Source organism: Neomonachus schauinslandi, chromosome 8, assembly GCF_002201575.2.
Source record: "Neomonachus schauinslandi chromosome 8, ASM220157v2, whole genome shotgun sequence".
NCBI lineage: Eukaryota > Metazoa > Chordata > Mammalia > Carnivora > Phocidae > Neomonachus > Neomonachus schauinslandi.
Genome location: NC_058410.1, coordinates 60,650,503 through 60,657,334, shown reverse-complemented (window position 1 = coordinate 60,657,334; position 6,832 = coordinate 60,650,503). Strand labels below are relative to the sequence as shown.

Genomic DNA, 6,832 nt, shown 5'->3' with positions numbered 1-6,832 from the left:
AAAGAGAGCCCCAACTTTTCACTACCCAAAAGTAAGTAGATAAACAATGAGGCTTGACTAAAATTTCATCCAATATTAGGGGGAAAACTAGCCCTACAGAGACTGACTTTGACGGGGCAATTTAAAAACCAATAATAATAAGTTGTTTATAATCATATGTGACATGTCTGCTTTTAAAGTACTGGTTGCGGGGTGCTTGGGTGGCTCAGTCAGTTAAGTGTCTGTCTTCGAGTCAGGTCATGATCCCAGCATCCTGGGATCAAACCCCGTATCAGGCTCCCTCCTCAGTGGGGGGTCTTCTTCTCCCTCTCCCTGCTCCCTGCTTGTGCTCTCTCTTTCTCTCTCTCAAATAAATAAATAAATCATTAATATATATTATATATATTATATATTATATAATTTATATAATATAAAATATATATTATATTATATATTATATATGTAATATATATTACATATTATATATGTAATATATATATTATATATATAAATGTTAAAGTACCAGTTGCATATATAAGACTGTATAGGAAAGAGAGCTAACAACAATAGCATGAGCTCAAATTCCTCATATCAGGGAAGAGTTGAAGTAGGAGGAGGAAAAAGTAAAAAAAGAAGTCTTATCTCCTACCTACCAGGGATTTCTCCCTCTATTTTTGTGTGCAGAGATCGGGCTAAATCCATACATGCCAACACTCAAGCTGAGAAAGTATCACTAACATCACTCTGCTTTCTATAGGATGCAAAAACTGATAGCTAAAAGGAATAAACTTCCAAGGCTCCCAAAGAAAGCCATACACAATTTTAATGGATGTAGTCTCATTCATAAGTTAAATATGCTGTAATACATAGAAACAGTATAAAACCAAGAAATGGTGAATGTACCTCATACTAGAGGCTCCAACACAAGGATTTGTGGGGCAGCATAAGACAGCAGGGGTGGAGAAAAACGCAGTGCCAACCATGGGCAGGATGTGGGATTCAGATCCATGGTCTGTGTGTGTCAAGGAAATGGGAGCTATTTGAATTACGGGGCTATAACTCCATCGAGAGATCCTGAGGACTGCATAAAACCACTTGAGCCTACAAAAATTACTACCCCATATTTCAGTCACCTGTGGTTTGTTCTATGAGTAATTTACTGGCTGCCTCTGCCCAGTATATCATGTCAAACTTCAAACTTCGGAGATTTCTTTGCAATTTGATCTTTTACCAGAGAATATGTCCATTCCTGTAAGCAATCTTTACTGAGCATTTACTACATGAACTATGCTGTTGGAGAAGGGGATTATGCGGTTCCTTTCGGAACCCTAAACCCTTGAAGTTATCCAACAGCAGAAATCAGACATCCTACAGCCAGTGAGAGAGCCCTGCCTGGGGAATAAATACCCCACAACGAGTGAAGCAAATGCTTGATGAGGGTGCAACTACACATGTTTGTAGGTGGCGTTCCCAGAGTGTTCCATCCTGTCTAAGAGTTTCCCGAAGCTAATACGCACTCCTAGGAAAAGCTGCAGCACAGTGACTTGTAGAAGCTGCTTTTAAGGAAAAAAGCGGATGTTAAGACATAAGGTACATGCACCCAATCAGCCCACACCAGCTGCCATCAAGCAGCTGCTGGAAAGCCTTGTCCTTCCCCACCACAAATGTGTTCCATGTCCATTTTCGCCCTTTAAAGACAGCTTTTTGCCTCCTGTATCCCTTCAGTCTAATGGTATTTACCTGTCTAAGATGCTGACAGTGGAGATGGGGTCCTTGACAGTGGGGGTCATCTCAGAAAGATGAGGCTCCAGCAGTACCTTACACTTATCACAGCTCAGATCACGTGGTCTCTGGACCACCATTCTTAAACATCCAATCTTCTGAAAGTCCTTTTAACCAAAGAAAGACACATTTCCTGCTTTCTGTGCCAGAGAGAGGGCACATCTGGAAGTGTGACGAGTTGGAAAAGTAAGTTACCGTCAGTATAGCAAAAGCAGGAGAACAGTAGAGAGAGGCAAGGATGGCTCCCTCTCTTGCATTCTTGCGCTGGAAGAATTCCCCCCACCATGGGGTCTAAGCCATCTTATTTGTCCCTCTCTTGTGGTATTTATCAGCATCTATCTTTTACCGGAGTTTTATGTCTTACCTGCCAGTGAGCGTAGAGTCGGTGTCTGATTAAAGAAATGAAAGAGAACACCTTTCTCTTTGGCTGTCTCTCCTTGGGGGAAGTCTGGTGAAAAGAAGGCATTCAGCTGAGAAAACAGAAAAAAAATCAACTACAGTCAACCATTTGTTATCTATGTGAATAGAAGAGAAAAAAAATGCCAAAAAAATTTGTTTTACAACAGCATCATCCCTTCAGTAGTGGAATGACAGGTAAAACAAAGTGGCAAGTTCATAGTTTGGTAGCTCTGGGGTTTGGTGTGTGAGGATGGGAAGGGCAGCAGTGGGAAATATGGCAAGTGAGGAGGCAGGTTCCAGGGCACGGAAAGACTTCCGTGCCTGTACTTTATCCTGAACGCTACAGAAGCCACGTGGACACTTTCCCTTTTTGAGTAGCTTGGCAGTGCTCACTTCGGCAGCACAAACACTAAAACTGGAACTATACAGAGAAGATTAGCATGGCCCCTGCGCAAGGATGACATGCAACTTCGGGAATAGCTTGGCAGCAAGGCGGAGAATGGGTTTGAGGGAGGCGGACCAGAAGGAAGGAGCCTGGAGAGAAGACAGCAGCCCCAGAAGGTGAGGCTGAGCTGAGGAGGAGATGAATTCAAACTGGCTGCAGGAAGCAGAATCCACAGGACTGGGTGACTCCAGGGGTCTGGCTTAGCTACTGAGAGGCTCAGAAACACGGGGGGAAAGGGGATTATCAGCTCACATCTGGACAGGTGGAGACATCCACAGGCAGCATTCCACAGGCATATGTACATGCGGGTCTGGGCTTAGAGATGGGGAAGTGTGCAGCATCTGTTTATAGAAGGTGGCCAGCAGTGTGCGTGGTGAGCTCCTCTGGGCAGCAGGTGGTAGGAACCCTAAGAACCCTGCCACTTAGGGGTGTTTTCTCCTTTTCAGTCATCCCCCCAGGAATTCCCTCTCTAAGGAGTCAAGGTGAATGAAGTGTGTGGGGCCAGTGGCCATGACCACCAGAAGTGAAGTGCATGAACCAGGGATACCCCGCATCTCAGACAGCCCCCAACAGAGAGCCAGGGTCTGTCTGAACATGGAACAAGGACCTGGTGGCAGGGTCTGCGTGTTTTCTAGAAGAAGGCAAAGCCCATCCAGTTGGCTGAGAATGATTCGGCAGAAGTTAATTAGGTCAAGTCATTTCTGCTTCAACACAAGCACCCTCCATCCTCACAGCCCCTTCCTCAAGAGGTTGTGTGGTCTAGCCACACACCCACTAGAATGGTGTGGAGCCAGCGGCGCACGGCAGGGTCAAAGCCAGGCTCTTAGACCCCAGCTCTGCCGTTCCCTCGGCGGAGAGCCGGGACAAGTCAGTTAACCTCTCTTCACCTCGGTTTCCTCATCTGTGAACCAGACACGGTGCTCATGGTGAGGATGCTGAGGAAGGTGGTGGTGATGACAGTGTCAGTACCTGTCTCGCTGGGTCGTGGTGAAGCTTAAATGAGCTAAGGTACGTAGGTTGCCAAGAACATGGCGTTTGGCACGTAGTAAGTGATACGTAAATGTTAGCTGTTAGTAGCTGATTGGATCATGAAATTCCTCCGTCCGACATGATGAGAATCAACAAAGCAGGAGGTGAAATCACTTGACAGAGAAGTGGAATTCAACCATGGGGGACGATGAAAGGAGGTTTGACCTGGAAGGTACCTGAAGATCAACCTGCAAGAGCCCTCGTTTTGTATATGAGGACACCAGGTGTCCGGGCCAGGGAGTTGCTGAGACAGTATCCTAAAGACAGTGAAACACTATACAAATGCAGGGTGCTAAAGCCTTTTCATCTCTCTCCAGCCCATTTGCTTCCACCATGCCTTTGGGGGCTGCAGCGTCCCTTTCCCCCGCTTCACAAGTTCCAGTCCCACATGGTTCCTCATGTTCGGTGTGGCTAACCCCAAACACCACTCCCCCCCCAACACCAGTGCCCCTTCTCCACATTTCCTACACCTGGCAGCGGGCGTCCCCAGGCTCCCAGCATGACCTCCTTACTGGGGTCCTCTCCTTCCCCACATCCAGGAGTCAGCATTTCCTGCGCTCTGTGGCTGGCGGCTCCCCCTCCTGATTCCCCCTGCACCCCTGCCCCACTTCTCGCCTCTACTCCAGCCGCTGAGATCAGGCCCAGCTGCTCTGTCCTGTCTGACTCGTCCTGCAGCCCTGCAGCTGGGCTGTCATCAGACACATCTTATTTAAATACTCTTTCCTTGTGTTCGTCCCCTGCTCAGAAGCCCTCCTTACCTTCAGAGGGATGACTTCCAAACCATCCAGCCCAGTCTTCCTCCCCACTTCCCCCCTTCTTATGCTTGGGCCACCAGTGAGTCTGGACTCTCTGACATCCCTGAGCAGTCCTAAAATGTCCACTCTTGGCCCTGGAACACGCCGGCTGGCTAGAGGGAGGTCTGTGAGGGTGGAGAAGGAAGAAGCAAGGCTTCCACACAATAAATACAGGACACAGGAGGGCTGGGGCAGGGGCCTGGGGCTGCCCCCTGCCACCGACAGCCCTTCCCTCAACTCTCCTCCTCCCTTTCGAGGCTGCCCGTGACATTGTTTTAGTCAGGGTTTACCTGGATGTTTACATGTTGAGCTTGGGTTACCTAGTGTGCTTGCCCAGACCAAACACACCCCCCGGGTAGGTGAACCTCCAATCTAACAGGCCCTCAACTGGAGATGACCCCCTAAGTCTTCACAACGAGCGCACCACTACCACGAAAATAGACCAGGTACCTCTTGGGCACACAGGGCAGCAACACAGTCATTACCATGAGGGAGGAAGTTGGTCCTCTTTCCTTTGTTTTCCAGAGTTTTCTTTCATCCACGGGATCAGCTACTGTAACTTTGGTAGGTTTTAAAAGAAAAGTCTGTGGCTAATGGGAACCAGCCCCACATGGCAGGCAAGTGCTTCATGGGTGTTGACAGTGGCATCTTGTACAAACAAAATAGACAGCCCTGGGAGAGCAAGAACACCAACTGCCCTGACCCTTCTCTAAAAGAGAAGAAGGACAAAACTATGAAAAATCAAGTCATGGGATACTCAGTATAACCGGCAGCAAGGCATTTCTCTTAACACTTCTGAGAGCACAGTGCGTTGGAAAGGCGAGCAACCCTCTTCCTTCTGAGGCCTCTGAAAGCAGGGAGAGCAAGCTTCCCTAAGGGGACAGACACCAGGCTTGAGTCCAGGACCTCCACACAAGTTCTAGAAGGTCTGGAGCTAACTTAAGTTGAAGTGGATATAGATTTGTCCCAAAGCATTTTCAGTTATGGGCCTATGTTAATAAGGGTCTACGTTAGTAAGCAGGGCTGACTAGTTGGGATTTATAAATCAAGAGAGAAAGGAAGTCTAAAAACCAGACTATTATCTCTAGAATGTGGGATTACGGTGTTCTCTCAATTTCTATTTAATAGACATTCCCATGGTTTGGGAAGTTTGGGATTTTGGCTGTTACCTTATTGCAATATTCTCTAAATGCTAAGATGTTAATATGTGAATAATAGTTGGTCAAACTTCTAGGTAGGATTTCGAACATCCTAAATGTCTCTCTCAATCCCGACATGCCCTGAGGCCCAGCTATCTTTTGCGGTTCATTGCCAGGCACGTCTGTGTGGAACACTTAGTAATATTTGTATTTCTAAAAACCTCACTGCAAATCTATGACTTGAGCACATCTTAGTCACTTTACCCTAATTTACCTCCCTAAGTCTCCTTCCTCATCTACAAAGTGGGAATCATAATTACTTCATTGAAGAGGTACAAAAACTAATTTAGACACTATTAATGGAAGGGGAAATTGCTCTCTCATCAGGCCTAGTGCTCAAGGTGAAGGTCTTAACGTGTGTCCTGCTCCCACCCTCTCCTCTTCTTCTCTCTACTAGTGGACATCACTCCCCAAAAGCTCTGGGCAAGATCTAAAGGCAGGAGAGGGTAGGAGAGCATATTCAAAGACCTGTTTTTCTCCTTAAAAAACATTCATTTGAATTTTGGATCCAAAAGTTATATGCCAAAAAAAACTCATTACCTCTGTTTTAACTATACCAGAGCCTTACAAGGAAAAGATCTTCCCAAGAATCTAAGAGACCACCACTTAACAGTATGTTAGCTGCAAAAATTTCAGACTTTTCTCATGAGTGTAAAGTTTAAATTTGCAAAAGAGAAGCAAATGGGAATAAAGACATTCACAGCAAGCTATTTCATAACCGCTAGTTATCATTTACACATCAAATACATACAGCATTGAGACCAAATGTACAGAATTTCCACATTTATATACAGTAATCAACATAGTGCACAATTCAAATCTATCTTACAATCAAGTGTACAAGTTTAAATATGGCTTTATAAACTACTAACAATAACTGTGCTAAAGTAACTCATAGGTCCAGAAATAAACACTGGAATGCCACCTCCACATTGAGGCCCTTGTTCAGCAAGATGCTATTCATTGTGTTTGCAAAACAGATGGTGTAGGTAAATACTTCCAGGCCGTGTCCACCCATCAGCCCCCAAGCAGCTGAAATGTGGGTTTGAATGATACCAACATCGGTCCTTCCTACCTCAGATATCTGAAAATGAATCTGTGCATCTTCCACACATTTGGAGACATGGGGTTATAAACAAATAGAAGAGAGATATATAATCAGTGAGATGATGGGTACCAGGAATTATCGGAACATGCTTTTCAGA

The 6,832-nt window shown here is 45.8% G+C and overlaps 1 non-coding gene across 1 annotated transcript; it reads left to right on the top strand.

Moving 5' to 3' along the window:
* The first annotated feature begins 2,545 nt into the window (after positions 1-2,545).
* Positions 2,546-2,652, top strand: LOC123325586. Its single transcript, XR_006540522.1, has one exon. It is a non-coding gene; the product is annotated as a U6 spliceosomal RNA (small nuclear RNA).
* The last annotated feature ends 4,180 nt before the right edge of the window (positions 2,653-6,832 follow it).